The following is a 20,221-nucleotide window of genomic DNA, read 5'->3' on the forward strand; positions in this document are numbered from 1 at the left end:
GGCTCACAGTGACCCTTTTTGGGCAACAATAGGAGACCATGAAGTTCTACACATAAAGGGTTATGGTCACTATAGGCACTTGCTTGGATGTTGAATCCCACAAATAATGCTTGTACAGATGATGAGATTAGTATAAAGTCTATAAGTGAGCCACCACCTCTCCCTTTAAATGAAGGGACAACAACCTTGCTGTGGGGATCACATAGAGACAAGAGCGACATTAAATCAAATTTGTTAAGGATATCGTTCAACAGGTCCCCCTGAGTGGAGTGTTCAAAATGAATTCCCCTCACCCTGGACCAGCCTAGATCGGCTAACGTTGCTACCCTGTGATCTCCACATGTGTGAATAATAAAATCCCCAGCAATCGTAACATCTTGTAGAGCAGCATTACGGTGTTGCCCAAGAGCCTAGCATGGTGATGTTACACCCACCCTTGGAGCATGATAGTGAATTGTAAAAGTTAACAAGACCCAGTTTATTCGACCCCTTACTAAGTACCAAAGACTGTATGCGCTAGCTCAATGTGGGCAAGACCTCTATCTTGCATTCCACAGCTAAGGAGATGTAGATTGCAAGACCACCCTTTGGTCTATCTACCAAGGAGGGGGATGCTGGAGCAAAAAAGGACTTGTATCCCTTTAAAGATGAACTACAGTCCGTCAACCATGTTTTCTGCAAACAAATTACACAGAATTGCTTGACAAATGCAACCCACAACAGATCCATTAACTTATTCGCTAAACCTGCAACGTTTCAGGATATAAAGTTGTCAACATGTTCACCCGAACACCCCTGACTTTGCCGTGGGAAAACCCGCTGAACATTAGAGTTCTCAATATCCAATGCAGAAGAGCCACCAAGTTAGTCACAAGCATCCGTTGCGGCCAAGGGGGATTTGACAATTCCAGAGGGGGTGGACCAAAATCCTGTTGTCTTGAAGGCATCTGGGCCAGGTGTACTAGGGAGGAAGGCAAATTAAAGTTAGTGTTCCAATTGGGTCGATCTGACCGCAGCAGTCTGTTAGGTGGAACCCTGTTGGAATTATTAGCGGAGATCATAAAGTTACGCCCCGTTGGCTCTGGTTTATAAAAGAAGCCAAGGGGTTAAGCCATGATGGACGATTTGTGACCAGAAGGAGAAAGATGTCGGTCTGAAAATAGGATCTTTTCCGCAATGTGGGGTCTGTTGAAGTTTATAATAACACAGTTACCAGCGCAAGATTTAAATGAGCTACCGATCCAGTTGACCCTTCGCACCATGATGATATTTTTCTCTGCCCTCGATCCAATGGTAGTGTTAGATGACAGCCAATGTAGGACTTTGTTCTTTAGTTGGAAAAAACCTTCCTTTGTTCCCAGTGGGAGAGTTGGCACGTTCCCCAATATTACAATATAGGAGTAGATTGAACAGGCAGATGAATGACCGGTAAGTACTGTACAGGGGCGTACCCTCCCCCCTGTGAGTGGCCCCCTATTTGATGGTTCTCAGTGGCTGGCTCATCCCGCATGGCCCAGCTGTCCGTCTGGCCATGGTTAACCCCTGAGCTGGATACTGAGTGGCTTTCGGATCCCTCTCCCCCTGGCAACTGTGGATGTCCCCTGGTGTGTATGGGTGGATCTATCAGGGAGGATCTCTCCAAGCTTAAAGGGGCCACTGGGGGACCTGATTCTAATATGGCAGCTACCCCTCTTGTTGATACACAGTGATTAAGATCAATTAGAACATTGGAATGTGGAGCACTCCATTGTAGACAATGGAGTGCTCCATGCTTCTACGGGCCGGTAAATGCCCGCAGAGCAACATTCCAATGTTTTACAAAAGCCTCTCGAAGTTCGAGGGGATTTAAATCCCCTCGAGCTTCGAGAAGCCTTTGTTTAATTTGTTAGAACATTCTGCCCTCTAGTGGCAGAATGTTCTAATAGCCTTATAGCCCTTCGTAGCAGGGCTATACCGCTATTAATGTCCCGCTGCTTTTGTTAAAGTCCCTTGCCTTCGGCTCGGGCCTTTAACGCTGCAGCGGGCCTTTAATACCCGATATAGCCCGCTACGGCGGGCTATAAGGCTATAGTAAACCTTTTTCAATTGAGTTCAAGCGTTGGATTAGCGGGCCCAATTTGGAACTAATATAGCCTTATAGCCCGCCTTAGCGGGCTATACCGGCTATTAAAGGCCCGCTGCAGCGTTAAAGGCCCGAGCCGAAGTCGAGGGACTTTAACAAAAGCAGCGGGACTTTAATAGCGGTATAGCCCTGCTACGAAGGGCTATAAGGCTATTAGAACATTCTGCCACTAGAGGGCAGAATGTTCTAAACAAAGACTTCTCGAAGCTCGAGGGGATTTAAATCCCCTCGAACTTCGAGAGGCTTTTGTAAAACATTGGAATGTTGCCTTTACCGGCCCGTAGAAGCATGGAGCACTCCATTGTCTACAATGGAGTGCTCCACATTCCAATGTTCTAATAAGGTCTTCATTCACTCCTGGAAAGCTTCTAGGGTGCCTGTCAAGTATGCCTTAGTCAGTGTTTGTGTGGACGTCGCCTCAGGAGGTTTCAAGTTGGGTCTTGATTTTTGGACTTTCCTGTGGGATGATTTTTTCTTTTTAAACCTGTCCCTGAGCTGCCCGGCTCAGCCGTTATTGGGCACCCTCGTGATGTTTGATCAGCCAGTTTTCAATTAGCAGGGTGTTTACTGATAGTAGCAGTCCCATGCCCTTGATCAGAGGGTACGTTATTGGCTCCCTGATTGTTAATTATATTAGCCGGGGAAAGAGGTTGCTGTTGGACAGGAGGATGGTTGTTTGTCCCAGTAAGGTCCTGCATAGACTCTTGCAGCCTAGAGTTGTTTGATAAATCCCCATCGGCTCTGAGCAGAGACTAAAGAGAGTCCTCAGGCAAGAGGGGTGAAGAGATGACGGGGGACTTAGAGAGACGGCGATTTACCAGTTCAATTTCCTTATCAAACACGGCTGTGGCTCGTTGGAGGAATAGGTCCATGGTTACCGCTGGGGCTGTGGTGCCAGCCAGAGTCCGCCAGGGGCTAGGGTCGCCTTGCGCCTCACCATATTAAGTCCAAATTTTAAAATACCTAGTCGCCGGGCTCAGAACACACCCGGAAGCAGTTTGAAACTACAGTTAGTTGACTGATTTGCCTTATGCCTATTATTAAATATCCTTATTGAATCAAAGTAAGAAGAACCCATGCTGAATCACAGTGCGTGCTTGATCCCAAAGTCTGTACAATGCAGATAAAGCAAACTTCCTTCCTACCATAGCCTTGACCTATGCAGATGTAACTGGGGATGTGGACTGTAAAGTGCTCGTGTAGCTGAATCCAGACCCTACCAGGTGCAGTGGAGGCAGAAACCAAGTGCGTTGGCGGCGTCCTTGCCGCGAAGCGGGCTGGGAATTGAAGTTTGCCTGATCCCCAGGCCCAGGCACGGCAACGGTAGTGGCGTATTTGCGGGTGCGCGGTATCGCAGCCAAAACAGGCAGCAGCAGCAATCAGGTACGGGTTCAATTGATTCATATTCATTTACTGTTCAAGCTTTCCTTCGTCTTCTTGTGGGTGCCCTGCCACTGGAGCACGGGCGCATTACTGTATACTTCCACTCGCTGCGTGTTCCTCTCTCTCATCCATATATTCTTATCCCCCATTCCCCCGCGTTGCCTTCTTGTCTATTGCTTTCACCGTGTTAGCTGCAAATTGCTCTCTTTTACCCGTTTGATCCCCCAATTCACACTCCAGTGTTGCTGCTGCCCTTCGTCCCCCGTTTTGCTTTATCCCCTAAACCCCCACATGCCCACATGTGCCCCGGAGTTGTTTCCCTCCTGGGTTGCTTCCCTCCACCACTTTAAAAAAAAAAAAAAAAAAAAAAACATTAAAAAAAGAATGCTATTGCGATTTTTATTTTTATTAATGTTTTTCAAGGTTCATACCCACCCCTTTAGTTAATATTTATCATTGTAAATATTAACGTGATAATTGTGGAAAAGGAGAAACCTTCGTAGCATCCACTTCTTCATCTCTCTTATCTAATGATTTCAAAAGTCCTGGTTCGCCCAGAACCATGGCTTTATGGACTCACCTTGTTTGAGATTACTTTGTTAGAGTGAGCACGGTTCTTGCACAAGATACAATATATAGTTTTATCTCATCCCTGCCACCTGCATTTTTATCCAATCCGATTGAGTCTCCTTGATTAGTTAATCATTCTTTACTACCCAGAATCTGTGGGAATGTCTGTGGCACGTGTGGATTCTGAATTGCTTTTAATTCTTTGGCTAAAATTCTAGCCCTTTTTACAAGTGACCATCTGGAATTACACTTGTCCTAAGAACAGTACTTTGCATGTGGGTGCCCACTCAGTGCTAGGGAGTGCTCCCACCACCTGCACCTCTCTCTGTGGGTAAAGACATACAGGGGTAGATCTACAAGTAAGTGTCGCAGCGTGGCAAAGTGCTGCATGTGAAGGGGCCGTATTTACAAGGAAATGAAAAGTCACGCATGGTGGCTTTTCCTGTCACAAAGTGACGTACTGGTGGCGCAGGGTGTTTGTAAATCTGCCTCACAGAATTTATATGCCATTTTTCAGAGAACTGCAAGTGTCATCAGTGCAAAGATCCACTTTCTGATGATATTGCTACTGTGAAAAAAATTGTGACTTAACAGACCTTGTTCATTTGTCTCTGCCGGATCACCGCAGCCGTGTCCGCAGGCAAAGGAACCATCGACGCCGGATATGAAATTGCAGAGGTTGGGAAGTAAGTACAGAGACCCGGCCCTGGAGCCCTGGAAAGTAGTGCCTTGTGAGGGGGCTTTGGTGGTGATGGGCCTCGAGGCTTTAGATCTAGCCAGGCTCAACAGTCTTTTGCCAATACCGTACACACTGGGACTGTTTCTTGGTTAAAACATCTACCCACAATCCTCACAAAAACTAACCCTAGTCTTGTGTGTGCGCAGATCACGGAGAAGCATCAGACCCAAGGCTAGTGTGCTCTGGTTGTGGGGGTGACGTACCCAGGTTGGAAGAGTTTCAGAGGCACTGCGATGGTGGGATAGTAAGATGGCTCACACCGTGCTCAGTCATTGTCTCAGGGTGAGGTACTCCCCTTTTCTGACAAAGTAGGTGCATATTAGCAATTTGGGTGACCTCGATCACAGATGTGAAACCTGTGTCCCAGTGGGGTGGCTCCAACAGCTGCAGGCTTCCCTTCCAACTCAGCCCACCCACCCCTGTCCTTCCAGAGGGCTTCAGGATCCAGCAACTGAGGATTTTTGTGGAAAGGTGAGGGGGACATAAATGCACTCAAATGTTCAATCTCCTTCTCCTTCTTTTGAAAAATCTCTGGGAAAATACCCCCATCCCAGCTCCACATGTGGTCAACCAAACGTATGACAGTAAGTAATACAACGCAGTAGGTTGAGGACCTGCAGTGCAAGGTCCGTGGTAACTTGCAGGTCATATAATTGACTCTCAGCAGGCCTGACTTAATTATTAGCTCATCGTAGGTTAATACAAAGAGTGCGCCTGAGCTAAGAAATCTTAAAACCCTTTATTTGAAGCGCAAAGTGGTGACTCCGTATGTGGCTACGTTATGTAACTGATCAGTCAAGGCCAGGGCTACTGGTTGAGTTGGTAGCCACGGAACCAGAACTGACATCATTTCTTGTACTCTAGATCAAATAATCTGAACTTAAACAAAAAACTCTCTCTCAATGTACCACAGTTTCCCAATGTGCCAAATATGGGAGTGTTTAAATACAGGACACTCCCTCTACAAGGTGCTGTACAAAGACTGGATATTGATGTGAGCAGTCGACCAGTTCACCTAGAGGTAGCTGGCATTTATTTGTCTGCACATCAGGGGGCTGGAAATGTGCCTCCTTAACACTGATACACGCAGGCAGTCACCAGTTTAGGCTGCTCAGCCCAGAGCCAGAGAACCAAAGACACAGTGTGGGATGTGAATGCTACTTCATTTGAGCCTTCCCATGCCCGTTGGGTAGAAAGCTGATGCAGAAGATTGTGTCTCCTTGTGCAGCGGTCTTTCAAGGTCTCTGACTTTGAACGACTCAGTCTCATTGTACACCGGCAACATTAAGTGTGTGGCTGTGTCAGAAAGGTACTAGGGTGCTGTACCTCAAAAGTATGAGTTGTTTTTAAATAAGCTCATTCTCTTACAGAGTCCTCGATTTCATCAGTGTGATGACCTACGACTTCCATGGAGGCTGGGACACCTTCACAGGACACAACAGCCCTCTCCATGTAGGGCCACAAGACAAATGGGACTTTGTTTACTTCAACTGCGTAAGAAAACCTCTACATGCTTCTCCTTGGCTAACATACCACCTTAAGCCTAAAAGTATTAAATGGTGAGATCTTCTCCTTTTTGCATTGGCAGGAGTTTACAATGAAATACTGGAGAGATAACGGTGTTCCCGCCGAGAAACTGATCATGGGGTTCCCAACATATGGCCGAACATTACGCCTGCTTAATCCAGATGATTGCAGAATTGGTGCCCCGGCTGGTGGGGCAGGATCTGCTGGAACCCACACACGTGAAGCTGGCTTCTGGGCATATTATGAGGTAAGTTGAGTTCAGTCTTGCCATAGTTCTCATGGTCATGCCCCGGCATATTAGTGGTACAGTTATAATGTGGAAACAATACACCATACAGGTCTCTGTGAGAATGTACTGCAAAACAAAAGTGCATTCTAGGGTGGCACGCGTATTGTAAATGTGAATACTACTGTAGCTTAATTAACAAACAACAATTAAGGCGCGCTTGCTCAAAAGAATTGGCAGTGCGCAGATGTCCCTTTGCTGTTCTATGACAGCAGATTAAGGGGCATAGTTATCATTATGTGACACAGTGTATCAAGACACCTCTCTACGCTGCGTGACAGGGAAACGGCAGGAATGCACTGTATTTAACATAATGTGACTGTTGGACTTGGCCCTTTTCGCAGGGTCATCCCTAAACTTTTTGCCTTGCTCCTGCCTTTTTTCTGACCTGTTGTTGGCTGTTTTATGACTCTGGGCACTTTACCACTGCTGTTCAGTGCTAAAGTGCATATGCTCTCCCCATTGTAAATGTATATGTTGGTTGGATTCCATGATTGGCCTATTTGGTTTACTATCAGACCCCAGTAAAGTGCACCCGGAGTGCCAGGGCGTGTAAATACAAATGCCGCTGGTGGGCTTGCAGCACTGGTTGTGCCACCCACAGAAGCGGCCTGGTAAAATGTGTCTAGGTCTGCCATTGCAGAACCTGCGTGCAGTCTGGTACTGACATGCTGACTGGCAAGTGCACCCACTTGCCAGTCCCTAAACCTTCCCTTAACTTCATGTTAGTCACCCCTATGGTAGGCCCAAGGGCAGGGTGCATTGTAGCCTAAGGTAGGACACGCCCTGATGTGTGTGGCATGTCCTAATAGTGAATTACAGCCATTTTAGTTTTTCCCTATTGTAAGGCTACCCTGTTCTCATAGGCCAGAATGGGCTGTTAAGATTGTTACATCCTATGATCCTAACAGACCCAGGAAACGTGATAGAAAATCGAGTTTAGTATGCCTGAACTCAGAATAATAAGGTACATCTTTTAGCAAGGTTTATTTTAATATTCTGCGTTTGCAAATGCCACTTTTAGAAAGTTGGCATTTGCTTGCCTAACCATTTCAGCCCGCCTCTGCGTGATGTGTATCTGCTGTCTGGCTTGTGTGAGTGACAGGGCTGGGGAAACCCAGATGGGCAGGGCTAGGTAGCCTGGTGGTGAATAGGAAGATTGTCAGGTAGATGGGTGGGAGGAGTACACCTGGACTCTGAATAAGGCTGTGCTCTGCCACCACAATGCTGGCTCCGCCCCCTGGTGGAGCGTCTGATGGCTCTGCCCTGCACCCTGAAAGAAGAAGCCTGCATTGCATCAACAAAGTGCTCCAGAACTGGACTGAACTAGGCAAGGGCCCTCCTGGCCTGAGAGAACAAAGAATTTGTGGTATAAATGTAGGAGCCCTGCTCCTAAGAAACTAGATCCTGTCCTGCCAAGAAGAAACCTCTGTCCGACCTAAAGGAACTGGAAAAGCTGCATGGAGGAGTACTGTCCCTGACCTGGGGGACTGCCCTGCAGTGGTTGCCTTGCTGCTGAAGAAGAGGAAGAAAAGACTCAAGAAACTTTTATCAGACTTGTGCTGAGAGATCTCCAAGGGCTTGTGAGTGAGCTTGCCCCCTGAACGAAGTCCCAGGACCAGTGGACTTCACCGCCGTGAGATCGCCTTGGAAAACGGACCGTTTTCCCCGCATCTTCGACTCGAACTGCTGCGCACGTCTCGCTGATCGCAGCGTACCCCCTGCAAGCTAGTATCCCGCTGTCCGGCCCAAACAAAGCGTCTAAGGCCCCTCTACGAGCCGTAGTTCGCACCGCAAAGGAAGGTATTGTGCGGCCTGAGCAACGCGACTAACAGGCCCCTAAGAGCCGTAGCTCGCACCGTAACGGAAGGACTGCGAACCGTACTTGCTTCTATCCCCTACAAACCGTACTTCCCAGCGTACGCTCCTTTCCCCTGCTTTGGAAAGGCTGCGGTACGTACAGTAGTCGCGTACGTCTCCCCTGTGCGGAGCGTACTGTTCGCTTGTATCCAGCGCTTCGAATCAAGATTGCCGATCTCATGGTACGGCGCGAACGCCGCGACGAACATTGAAAGCACCGTACCTACGCACCGTCCCCTGAAGCCCTGCACACCCAAGGTCTAACGTACCGTAGTACGCACCGCACCAGGAGGACAGCACACCGTACATCGCGCTTGATGTCAGCGCAGCATCCGTGACAAACTCACCAAAAGATAAAGGTACTGTGCCTGTTCGCACCGTAGGGTGTACGCTTCATCCCGAAGCGTCTGCAGTGCGTGTGAGACCCGTTCCTAAGCAGTTTTTACCGCGTACGAAGCGTACGGAAAGGAACGAAGCGCACAGAACTTTAAAACTACGCTAAACCCAAGAACTCTTTGTCTAATAAGTATTGTGGGCCGTTTAAACGTTATCTGGTCTTGTGCTAAGCCTAATCTATATATATATAAAGTGTTATGTTTTATATATCCCAGTGTGGAGTCCATTTGTGGGGTTGTCACTGAGTTACTGTGTGTGTGTTCACAAATGCTTAACCTAGACGCTCTGAGATAGTCCTTGTCTGCTCGCGCCAAGCTACCTAGAGGGTAAGCAGGGGTTATTGTTGGAGTGTACCCCCCTACCCTGACTGGAGGAAAGGTTCCCTGCTTGACACAAGTTCCTACCTGTGCCAACCAGAGAACCCGGATTCTAACAGTGACAGATTCCTGTCTCATCCCTGTGCTAGCGCACAATGTGTAGCCTAGCGCCAATGTAGGCACCCTTGCACCATGGTGCAAGGATGCCTGCATTTTAAACAGGAGTGGCACCTTTCTGCTCAAAAACAATCTCCTGAGGCATTTCCCTCTTTCTATGTGTGCTGCATGCAGCACACATAGAAAGAGGAAAAAACACAAGGAGAAATAAACATATTTCTTCTCACTACGCCTAACCTGGGAGGCGTAGTAGTTTTGGCGCATTCCCAGGTCTATCACTTATGGTAAATCTTGGAATGTATCAAAATACATAGTGGTGTGTGGGAACACCCACAAACCACCCATGGAATACCTTCCTGGGGTAGAGTAACGCAATGCAGCGGTTTGCGCTGTGTTGGTTTACTCTGCATTTATCAAGTCACTCAGGGCCACACAAGGTGGCCTTGCGTGGCTTTGTAAATCACACTTGAACGTTGTGCCAGGTTTGCACTCCATTGCGTGGTGCAAAAGCGGTGTAAAAGTGATGCAAACCTTTGATAAATATGGCCCTTAACCCCTTCGGTGCTCATGACGGAACGGTTCCGTCATGAGCCACGGTTGAGCTGTGCTCATGACGGAACCGTTCCGTCATGACCACGCCCGCGCAAGATTCCGTCAGCACAGCGGCGGAATTTGCGCAGCATGGAAGGGGTTAAGGATTCACCAAAGGGCAGCTGTGCCGTAGGTGGCATAAGTTACTGGATAGAACCAACTGAACAACAACTAACAACAACTAGCATGCACACTAGTGAACATCAACTACAGAAATATCAGGCTACAAGAATATTGAAGGAAAAATATTGATACCAAATATCACAGGGGTAAGCTCAAGGTTAACAGGGGTAAGCATATATTGGTAAGAATAGATTTACTATTATCAACTCCACATCTCAGTTTCCTGAAGAATTTGAATTTAAAAACATTTATTGAGCGCACTTATACCATGCGGTTTCATGGCGCTTTAAGTGATGCAGTAGCAGTCGGCAGTAGAAGGCTAGACAATGTAGGCTTGCTCAAATAACAGGGTTTTGAGATCTTTCCGAAATTGTATGTATGAAGGAGAAATACGGAGAGCGGCAGGAAGAGAGTTCCAGAAGAGCGGGGCGAGAACAGCGAATTTCGCTCCGCCAGATTTCTGTTTCTTGAAGCGAGGAGTGGTCAGAAATATATATATTATCAAGGTACATAGATTAAATATAGTGAGCCTGTATTTATTTATACATACTTTCCTTGTTAATATTTTGATATGCAATATTTTTGCTATATTATTCCAGCAACATGATATTAAAAACTCAATATTCCTGTACCAGACACCTTTGAGTACTGATCCAAGATAAAAGAGTGAAGTTACTGACTCCTCCCTTGTGCTCTTCATGCAACTGAAAAAGATGTTGCTTGGAGCGCTGATTGTCTATGGACTGAATAATATATGAGATTTAGTACCCCAAATACTGTGTTATTTCAATGTTCCCAGTCACAGCAACGGTCTGTGAGCAGTTTAAGGGCCTGCTTTAGAGTTTGGAGTACAGATTGTACTCCATCAGGGAGATGCATTAAAATACTCCGTCTCCCTGATGAAGTACGGGTACTCTGAATTTGGAGATGTCCGCCAGCTGGGCAAACATCTTCAGTAATTGTCAGGAACCGGTTTCTGCCAATGGAGTTAAAAGTTTGGCGGAGGGCTCAGTCAAACATGATGTGTGCCTGTCAAACTTTTATCTTATTTCTTCAAAAACAAAAGCCCAACGTGAGATATTGTTTTTGAAAAAACATAAACCCCCCACACCATGGGAGTTTTTTTTTCTCATAGTGTGAGGGTCACTCAAACATTTTTACTCTCCCTTACCACCTGTTTTTTCACAATGGTGGCCAAATAGCCAGTTTGTACTATTTCTTACATAGTTAAAACTGGCAATTCGACCAACCCCTTTAAGTTGGATGGAAAATCGATATTCCAAACCTTCGACAGTACTTACTCCATTGGGCTGTTAGTGAAGCATGGTAGCGATGGAGTTGGAGTACGCTCCATCACTGACAAACTTAAGGTCTGCCTAGCTACAAATCAGGCAGGCAGCCCTACGGTTTGTCAGATAGGGTACTCTATCACCGTTGTGTCGGAGAAACCCTTCATGCCAAACTGTAAGTTAGCCTCTCACTGTTTTAATGGGGATATGGTTCTATCTAAATTTAGAGGTGTGTTACTACTCTTGTACCTATTTATGCAAAAAAGTAATTTTGTGTTAAATTTTACACAACATGAATGTCAAAGTTACAGTAAGGCTAAGTTAATGTCTATTGCTTCCAATCTGCAGATCAAGCAGATTTGATACATTTGGTTTTCTTGACCCGTGTATGAGAAAGTGCCTTTTTGGCATGGTTAGCCTCACGTTTTGCCTGGAAAATGGTGTGATTTCGACTGAAAGTGTGCATGGTCCCTGCCAACCAGGTCCCCTGTTCCAGAGTTCCTTCCCTAAAACCGTACCACGTTGGCAACTTGAGACCCCTGTAAGTCCCAAGTAAATGGTACCCTGGTACTTAGGGCACTCAGACTGAAGAGGGTCCCCTCACCAAGGCCATGCAAACTGCCACTGCAGCCTGCATGCCTTGGTGCAGAGAAAAATGACAAGCAGCAGCGCCTAAGGTATAGGTAAGTCACCCCTTTAGCAGGTCTTACAAGTCCTAAGGCAGGGTGCACTATATCTCAGGTGTGGGCATATCTGAATGAGCAGATATGCCCCCACATATTTAAGTCTATTCTTAATATTGTAAGTGCTAGTGAAGCCATAGAGAGTACATGGTTTTGAAACTTCGACAACTCAAGTTTCCCAGCACCATGATGTCTTCACTAAACCCAGGAGTGTTTGATACCAAACTACTCCTCTCAATAAACCCACACCGATGCCAGTGTTGGATGTATTGAACCATGTACTCAGGGGGCACCCCAGAGGTGTTCCCTGAAAACCTACAAACTGTGGTGTGGTTTCTGACTTGCTTTAGGCAGCCTGCATCTACCAGACATGTTTCTGGACCCCTGGGTCGAAAGCCCTTGCTCTCTGAGGCCAGAAACAAAGTCCTCCCTGGGCGGAGGTGTCACACCTCCACCCCCAGGATGAGCACGGGGCTCAAGAGGGAAGCTTCAAAGGCCTTGCCGCCTTTGTAATGAGACTCCAGCCTCTGCTGCTAGCAGGAGATGGTAGCCCCCAATTCAAACACCCACTTTTGGCAGGAGAGCCAACAGAAAAATCTAAGTGAGAACAGGAGGTGCCTCCCCCTTAACTTCATCCCGGATGTGCTGGGGGCGAAGTGAAGCACATTTTTCAGTACCCACCATCTTGAACATGGTGGGACCTATCCAATCAAGGCTAGGACTATGCCCCCCAGAAACAGGCGGGTGGCATAATAATCGGTGTAGACACCCTAGGTGAGAGACACATTGGTCCCTACCTGTCACACCCCTGTAATGCTCCTAAGTCTACTATTTAAGTGACACCCCCAGACCCTGCAATCAGATTACTGATGACCTAAAAGAGCCAGACACTACAGTGTCACACCAGCAGAGAAGACTGCAGACACTAAATGACTAGCGCCCAGCCCTACTGGCCTGTCTGCAGCCCTCCATGATCCTGCGCCAAAAAGACGATCTATCCTGCAGCGCAGCAACCACCAAAGCCTTGGGTGGTCTGCCTGCCTTTGACAAAGACCAAGATCTCCTGTGGACAGTGGACTTGTCCAGAAGAAACCAACTTCAAAGAAAAAAGACCTCTGCCCTGAGGAATCGCAAAACCACTGCCAGTCCCACCTCTGCACTGGACGCCTATGGTCAGAGTCCAAGTGTCCAACTGGTCCTGTAAAGGTTCCCCAGCGCATCTGAGCAAGTGTCCACCATGGGTTGACACCCGCCAGACTCCACCTCAATGCCTGCAGCCTCAACTCGAAGACACCCCCTGACCGCGACCTACCCGGGAAAAACTTTTCAGACGCCTTATGACACCCCTGCACCCAAAGCCCCTGGAGAGTGCAACCAACAGCATCCCTACGTCTCCTAGCATCTCTACTTACCTGGGCAGTTGTGGGTTTTCTTCATCCAGCCCCTGGCCTGAGCCTGCAGCCCACCTTCAAAACAGATCTCCCCCATGGGTTTGCATTGGGTGCCCGACACTGTGTTGGCACTCTACATTCGGCCGCCCCTGTTCCGCTGAGGGTGAACGTTTGGTGCTACATGGTGGCCTCCCTGTGTTTACCTTAACCTCCCTGACTGAGATACCAAACCCTGTTACTCACCTGTGAGCAGCATCTCTTCGATTAACATCTTTCTCCATTGAACAATATTGGCACCAGATTCTGTATTTGATCACTGCACCCAGTCTCCCCTGTTCCGCTGGAGGTGAAGATTTGCTACTTACCTGTACCTTGCCTGGTGCTGATTCTTCATCCTGAAAACAAAGACTGTAAGTTGTATACTTACCTGCCAAACCGCATTCTTGTTTTCCTCCCATAGATTAACAACGCTGAACTGAAAATTGCAATGTGTCCACTTTTTGAAAAACGTACTTACCTTTTTACGTATTTCTTGTCCTTAAAATAAATCCTGAAAGAAGTAAATTTTTCTAAAATTGGTGTGAATCTCCTTTTTGATTTTTATGTCATTTATTAATCACTGTGTGCATAACAAATATCTTACATTCCTCTGTGTTAGGCCTATGGCTGCTCAGCCACACTACCACAAATAGAGCACTTCGGGTTTACATTGAGCCATGTACACTTCTGGGGTAATCTCTGGACTCTTCACATGATATAACCACTTAGTGGTCTATCACATAAAGTGCTAGCTTCCTACCCCCTGGCACTAAAGCCTCAGTCAATGTGCCAAACCGAGACAGAAAACCAGATGGACTGCAACCACCTGACAACTCACTGAGCAATATTTCAGTGTGATGTGTTTCATTCAGGTACCAATCAATCCCATGAGAAATTACATAGAATGCTAGTGGTACCCCTAAAGCTCTTTAATTAATATATGATTCACTCAAGAACACTAGAGAATAAGGAAAACATTTTAAAGATTTATTTTAAAATCAAAACCTCATTCTAGTGCACACAATATGAATTGTTGCTGCTAGAGAAGACAAAAATTGGCTGTAGCAATGTTTACCAAAAGCATGAATAAAAGGCAAAACTCCAACATAATTGCTTTCTACATTCATAGTAATTCTAACCCCATTCTGCTACTTCTAAGCACTAAGCGAATTTCAGGACAGCAGAAAATAAAAACCTATTTCGAGTTCCAGAAATGGTTCACACCCGCATACCTTTTGAACAATGAGGTTTGTGTTTAATTTAATGGCACAGCCTGCTATTCTTGTTGTACAAGGCTAGCTTCACTGATGACTTTAGAAAACGAAGGCTAAATTCTCTCTTGCGGGTAGCTTTCAGTTGGAATCAGTGATAGTATTCTACTCTATCTGTCCAGTTATCACCTGGCGTGAAGGTTTCTTTCCAGCCCCTCATTCTTTTTGCTCCAGTTTTCATAACATTACATCACATTTGGTGAAAACATACAGAATAAACAATTATTATAAAGCGGCCTGGTGCAATTTTTCTTATTTTCATTCTGCTAGACTGTGTTCTTTTAAATGACAACAATAAATGAGACATCAACCTTCTAGCAACTCTTCAGAAATCAATGATAAATAATGTAAAAAAGAACAGTCGGCGTTTAGATTAAATACTGCTACTATATTCAAGCAAACTTGATTATCATATTTCAGAAGATAATAAACATGCGTTCTAATAACCACACATACTAATTTTTGATCGAGTGATTAGCATGTGTAACTCAAAGGGAATATTGAGAGGTAAAAAACAGATTATTCATGACAGATTGATGGATAGGTAATATAAGTAAATATAATTTATATGTTTTAGCATCTGTTCAGAAATGAGTCAAATAAATATGAAAATGTACAATTTACAGACTTATGTCTATGGTTTGTGTAGAATTGCATTTTTTCGGTGTTGTTTAAAATGTAGTAGGAGGCCTCAAGGATATCACTGAAAATGTCAAGGCATACACCCTGCCTACCATGCTTGCTTCAGTGGCTTCTTCACAGGCATTCCACAGAACTCCCTTTGGGAATGTGAAACAACACTATCCCTGAGAAGAATCCTCCTCTGTAACACCTATGAAAAATGTGAATGTACCATTTCTTTTCAAGCCCTGAATAGGTATTTACATTTACACATTTACCTAGGTTTACAGGGTAGGAAATGATTTTCAAAAATGCTTGGGTAAAATTTACAAATTTGTGATTGTTCATCACAATCTGCATGGCCATTCCTCTCCCTTGAATGCCCACTGTCCTTCCCCTTCACATTCAATTACAGCTCTGAGTAATATACCATACTAACAGATTGTCCACATTCGAAGTTTGATCAGTGAGTGGAGGTTTTCACGGGTCTTTAGCCTCCAAATCAAGAACAGGGGATTTCAGCCCCAGGTGAGGTTTCTTTATGCCTGTAAGTTCCAATTATGTGCATCAAAAACGTCATATCCCAAGAGATTTTAAAAGTATATTGAACAGTGGCAACCTGTAACCTTTACTTTAACTGCTGTTTTTCGGAATACACAATGTAAGGGCACTGGGCTGATATTACCAGTATCAATACTTTATCTGCAGATTTGCACATTCCTACCCTCTGCTACAAATCGATGCAGTGAAGAGCAGAAGATCTCGTATGCGTGCAAAGGGAATGAATGGGTCGAATATGAGGATGAGCGTAGCTACAAGTGCAAAGTGAGTGTTTCCCTGTATATCTTTGATTGGTAACTTTCCATTCAAAACATTATTTTAAAAAAACTTGTCATCCAAGGCAAGATCTCTTACAATCCATTCAGACGACTCTAACTGTGATCTTTGACAACATATATTGAATTATATCTTCCCAGCCAAAGAGTGCAACATTAAACCTTGGAAGATACCAAAAGACAATACCAGGATCCATGGACACACACCGAGCAGTTCATTAATTCCAGATTTGTGTTCTAAAGGGAGTTGTCTTTAGATCTGGGCTTGAACAAATTTGATCTCCTAGAAATTTGATGCAAGTGGCTTTTCTCTGAGTGTCAGTGCCCCAAAGACTACTCTGTCTATAATTTATAGTACAAAGATATTTCTCCAAGTACCACAGATCAAGGTCATACAATGCCCCTTTCACCTTTATTATTTTATAACATGATTCTGCAGATTCACTTTTTACCTTTCACAAGCTCCCTCGTTCGAAATGAAGAAGGCTGAATTTGAGGAAACAAATCCCCTAATTTCCTTCACAGGTGCCCCTGCAAAGTTAAACTGTGTTTGACCAGCATGTCCTTTGGGGGTCACCACAGCAGAGACTGGGAGAACACATTGTTGATGATCTTTCACTGAGAAGATTTACTCTGAATAGTAACAATCGGTGCATTGGTTTAGTATTAACATTAACATGGATACTTAAACATATTTCTCTGGTGGTTGCCACATTATAAATCTTTGAACTAATGATTTTTTCATCAGGAATGTTTCTGGCTGTATTTTGTTTTCCTTAGGTGAAGTTCTTGAAGGAGAATAACTTTGGAGGTCCCATGGTTTGGGCTATTGACCTGGATGATTTTGGTGGATCTTTCTGTGGTCAAGGGAAGTACCCTTTCATCACCATGCTAAAGAATCTCCTGGCAGGTAGCTATGCTTTAAGTCTTGCTCGTATTTATCCACATTGGAGTCCAAGCCCATAAGAACCTATTATAACTGTTGCCAGGGACGTTTTTTCCATGAGGACTCTCGGGCTGCGCCCCACTGAAATTCCTACACAGTCCTGCACACATTTTAAATAGATCGATTTGTTTAGAGATACAATCATATCTCTAAACAAATTGATGTATTTAATTCTGGCCTGTCTGTCCCAGGCTGCCTGTCCCACCACGTTCTGAAGCAGGGGACCAAAGTAAGTCATTAAATCAAATTTCTGAACTGTGCCAGGTGTTTATAAGGGTCTTTGACTGAGAGCTCGAAGGTGAAAGCCAAAGCAAAGTGTCGGCAATGGGTTGGCCTGTCTGCAAGCACATGGAACAATGGTCATATATTCCAGTTGCAATTGAAATTCTGTGGAAATGTGTGTGAAGGGGTTACACAGTTGTCAAAATGTTTACAAGGCAAAAGGAAATGCATTGCTTAATTGTGAGTGAGTACAGTTTATGTTTGGAAGTGGTGAAGTGAAGGCGATGCGAAGAAGGGCATTCGGGGAGAAGTGAAAAGACGGTGCAAAAGAGGAAAGAAAGGGGGTTGAAGATGTGCAGATGGATGAGATGTGCAGAGAAAAAGGCATACATCTCTAACATAAAGTGCACATAACTGAAGGCCAAAACTCCTTCCAAAAGCCTCAATACTGTTTAATTCGCAGACTCACAATTTCAGAATTGAAACATTTCCAATGTTAATTATTTATAACAAATCATTGTTGTTACTCAGCTAACAACCATTGGCAAAGCCAATCGTACTGACAAGTTTTAGTTGTATGTCAGTTAATGTGTTATAGCTCTGGATGCATTACATCTCAGAGAGGAACCAACATACCAGTTGGGTGGCACATTTTGGTAATCATGGAAATGTAATTTACATGTTCCCTTTTAGAGAGCCCCTACTTTTTACATCCCACTTAATGACCTGTCTGCACATCTTTCTATATGTTTGATTGCAGCTAGCAGCTGTGGGTGCTTCTCGAAGCTTTGTTAGAGCTTTTTCTTCCAAAGTTGATGCCTCATGCAGTGCAAGACAGTAGGCAAGCACACACTTTAAAGGGCTGAAGTTGTTGTGCTGTACAATTCACAGATTACAGTAACTGTTGAACTTAATAATGCAGTAGGATAAGGGGCAGTTTTTAATGTGTTTAATATTTTAAGACTATATGTTTCCACTGCTTTTTAAGCCGTGCTTTATCACTAAATTAGTTTGCTTTAAAATGCACCATTACCACGCTGGACCAAAATGTTTTTCTGTTAAGCTTGCTCACGTCGGCCACTACATAAAAGTCATACCCAACTTTCACACCCCACCACTTTGAAATGTCACCATTCGCCCTCTCATGAATCCCTCCAAGTTTTCCTATTTTTTAATGGACTTTGACAGTAAGAAATAATAATGAAGTCACATAGACTTCTTGTTCAATTGATTGGTTCACAGATAGAAAATGGAGTTTGAATTGCTGCCTTGAACGCCTAATTTGATAAGTAATAGTGCTTATGAGCAAAATCATGGAGTTTAACAAAATTAAATGAAAAATAATTTAATCTACGACAAAACATTCAGACAAGGGGGCACACCATGTTTTATGACAAAGTTCTTTGCAATGTGCCATTCCATAGGGTTTGGAAAACCAGGACTTAAAAAAAAAAAAAATTGATATAGTTAATTTTCTTTAAAATAGCACACACTTTTTTTCATCAGTTTTGTTTGGAGACAGTTGTGATAGACTTTGAAAGCCTTGGTGAGAGGTGCAAGGGGTATAATCTAAGGATGAGTTAGAGTGAGCTGTAATAGACCTTAGCACAAGCCAATATTGGAAGCAGTATTTTGTCAGACAAGATCAACTACAGAAATATTGTGCTTCAAAAAATTTTAAACTAAAATATAGGCAACCAACATATTGTGTACTTCAGTATATATAGATGAGTTTAAATCGAAGATTCTTAATTCCACATCTATGTATTGTCAAGGTACATACATGGGGAGAGAAGTCTAATATATCTGTACTTACCACTACATACTTACCTTGTTGATATTTTGATTGTCAATATATTTGCTATGATAGCATGGTATTTAAAACTCAATATTCCTGTACTGTATCCCTCGAACTGCATGGATATTACAATCTATTCTGCAGTATTTTATGCTTTGGACATTGTGTACATGACCAGCAAGCAACAATCTCATATATAAAGGTGGCCTAAAGATACTGTCAATTGCAATAATTCATATTTCATGATCATGTGACTTCCTTAGATAAGACTTGTCTTATTCTTCAGTGGTCTCATTTTTAGCAGTTATCAGACAACTGTTTGTGGTACACAACATTTTTTAAATTGAATATCAATGGCTATTTCTTTTTAGGTTCTGACAGCAGCTGCCCAACATGTGGTCCGACACCACCACCACCACCACCACCGATAACCCCATCTTCACCAATCACAACCACAATCAGAGCGCAGATGTTGAGATGAATTTCTGTGCTGGCAAGGCCAACGGTTTCTATGTCAACCCAACCAATGCCAATAAGTTTTACCAGTGTGCTAATAACATAACACATCCCATGTCATGTGCTGCAGGATTAGTGTTTAAGACGAGCTGCAATTGATATGACTATCCATGAAATAACCAACTGAGAAGCGCTTTTGGAGCTTTGTTAAATAAAGAATGGCTTGATTCACAACTGTACGAATAAATCAATGTCCAGCCAAACTGTTTGCTTTAGTATTTTTTGTTTGGTTTCTCTTGGGGACATGGGATATTTGGATTATTTTCTATTAAAGACTTTCTCTCCCCGCAACAATAGAAAATGGGTGTCATCTGTCTCCTGCCCTTCTCTTGGCTTTGAAAGATCTGTGCAGAAGGGAACAGAGATTCGTAGGGTCCTTCCAGCGTTCACACTGCCTTTGCTTCTGGGTTTGGAGCTATATCCTTGGACCTCAACCATTCTTCTGAAAATTAATATCTTTCAGGACTTACACTTAGCAATACAAGATTAAAAAACTATCAGCAACGTTTCAAACGCTATGTTTGTAGGTGAAATTATAAACTGGGGAATTGAAATATAAACACCACCACCACCTATCT

The 20,221-nt window shown here is 44.3% G+C and overlaps 1 pseudogene across 1 annotated transcript in view; it reads left to right on the forward strand.

The window, feature by feature from the left end:
- LOC146870905 (acidic mammalian chitinase-like) overlaps positions 1-19,846 on the forward strand; it is a 39,760-nt pseudogene extending 19,914 nt beyond the window's left edge. Inside the window, exons 5-11 of the transcript XR_014978913.1 lie at positions 3,346-3,505; positions 4,704-4,761; positions 6,185-6,308; positions 6,403-6,588; positions 16,034-16,150; positions 16,942-17,071; positions 19,499-19,846. The product of XR_014978913.1 is annotated as an acidic mammalian chitinase-like (transcript). The remainder of the gene's footprint in view (positions 1-3,345; positions 3,506-4,703; positions 4,762-6,184; positions 6,309-6,402; positions 6,589-16,033; positions 16,151-16,941; positions 17,072-19,498) is intronic.
- The last annotated feature ends 375 nt before the right edge of the window (positions 19,847-20,221 follow it).

This window comes from Triturus cristatus, chromosome 1_1 (assembly GCF_964204655.1).
Source record: "Triturus cristatus chromosome 1_1, aTriCri1.1, whole genome shotgun sequence".
In the NCBI taxonomy this organism is placed as follows: Eukaryota; Metazoa; Chordata; class Amphibia; order Caudata; family Salamandridae; genus Triturus; species Triturus cristatus.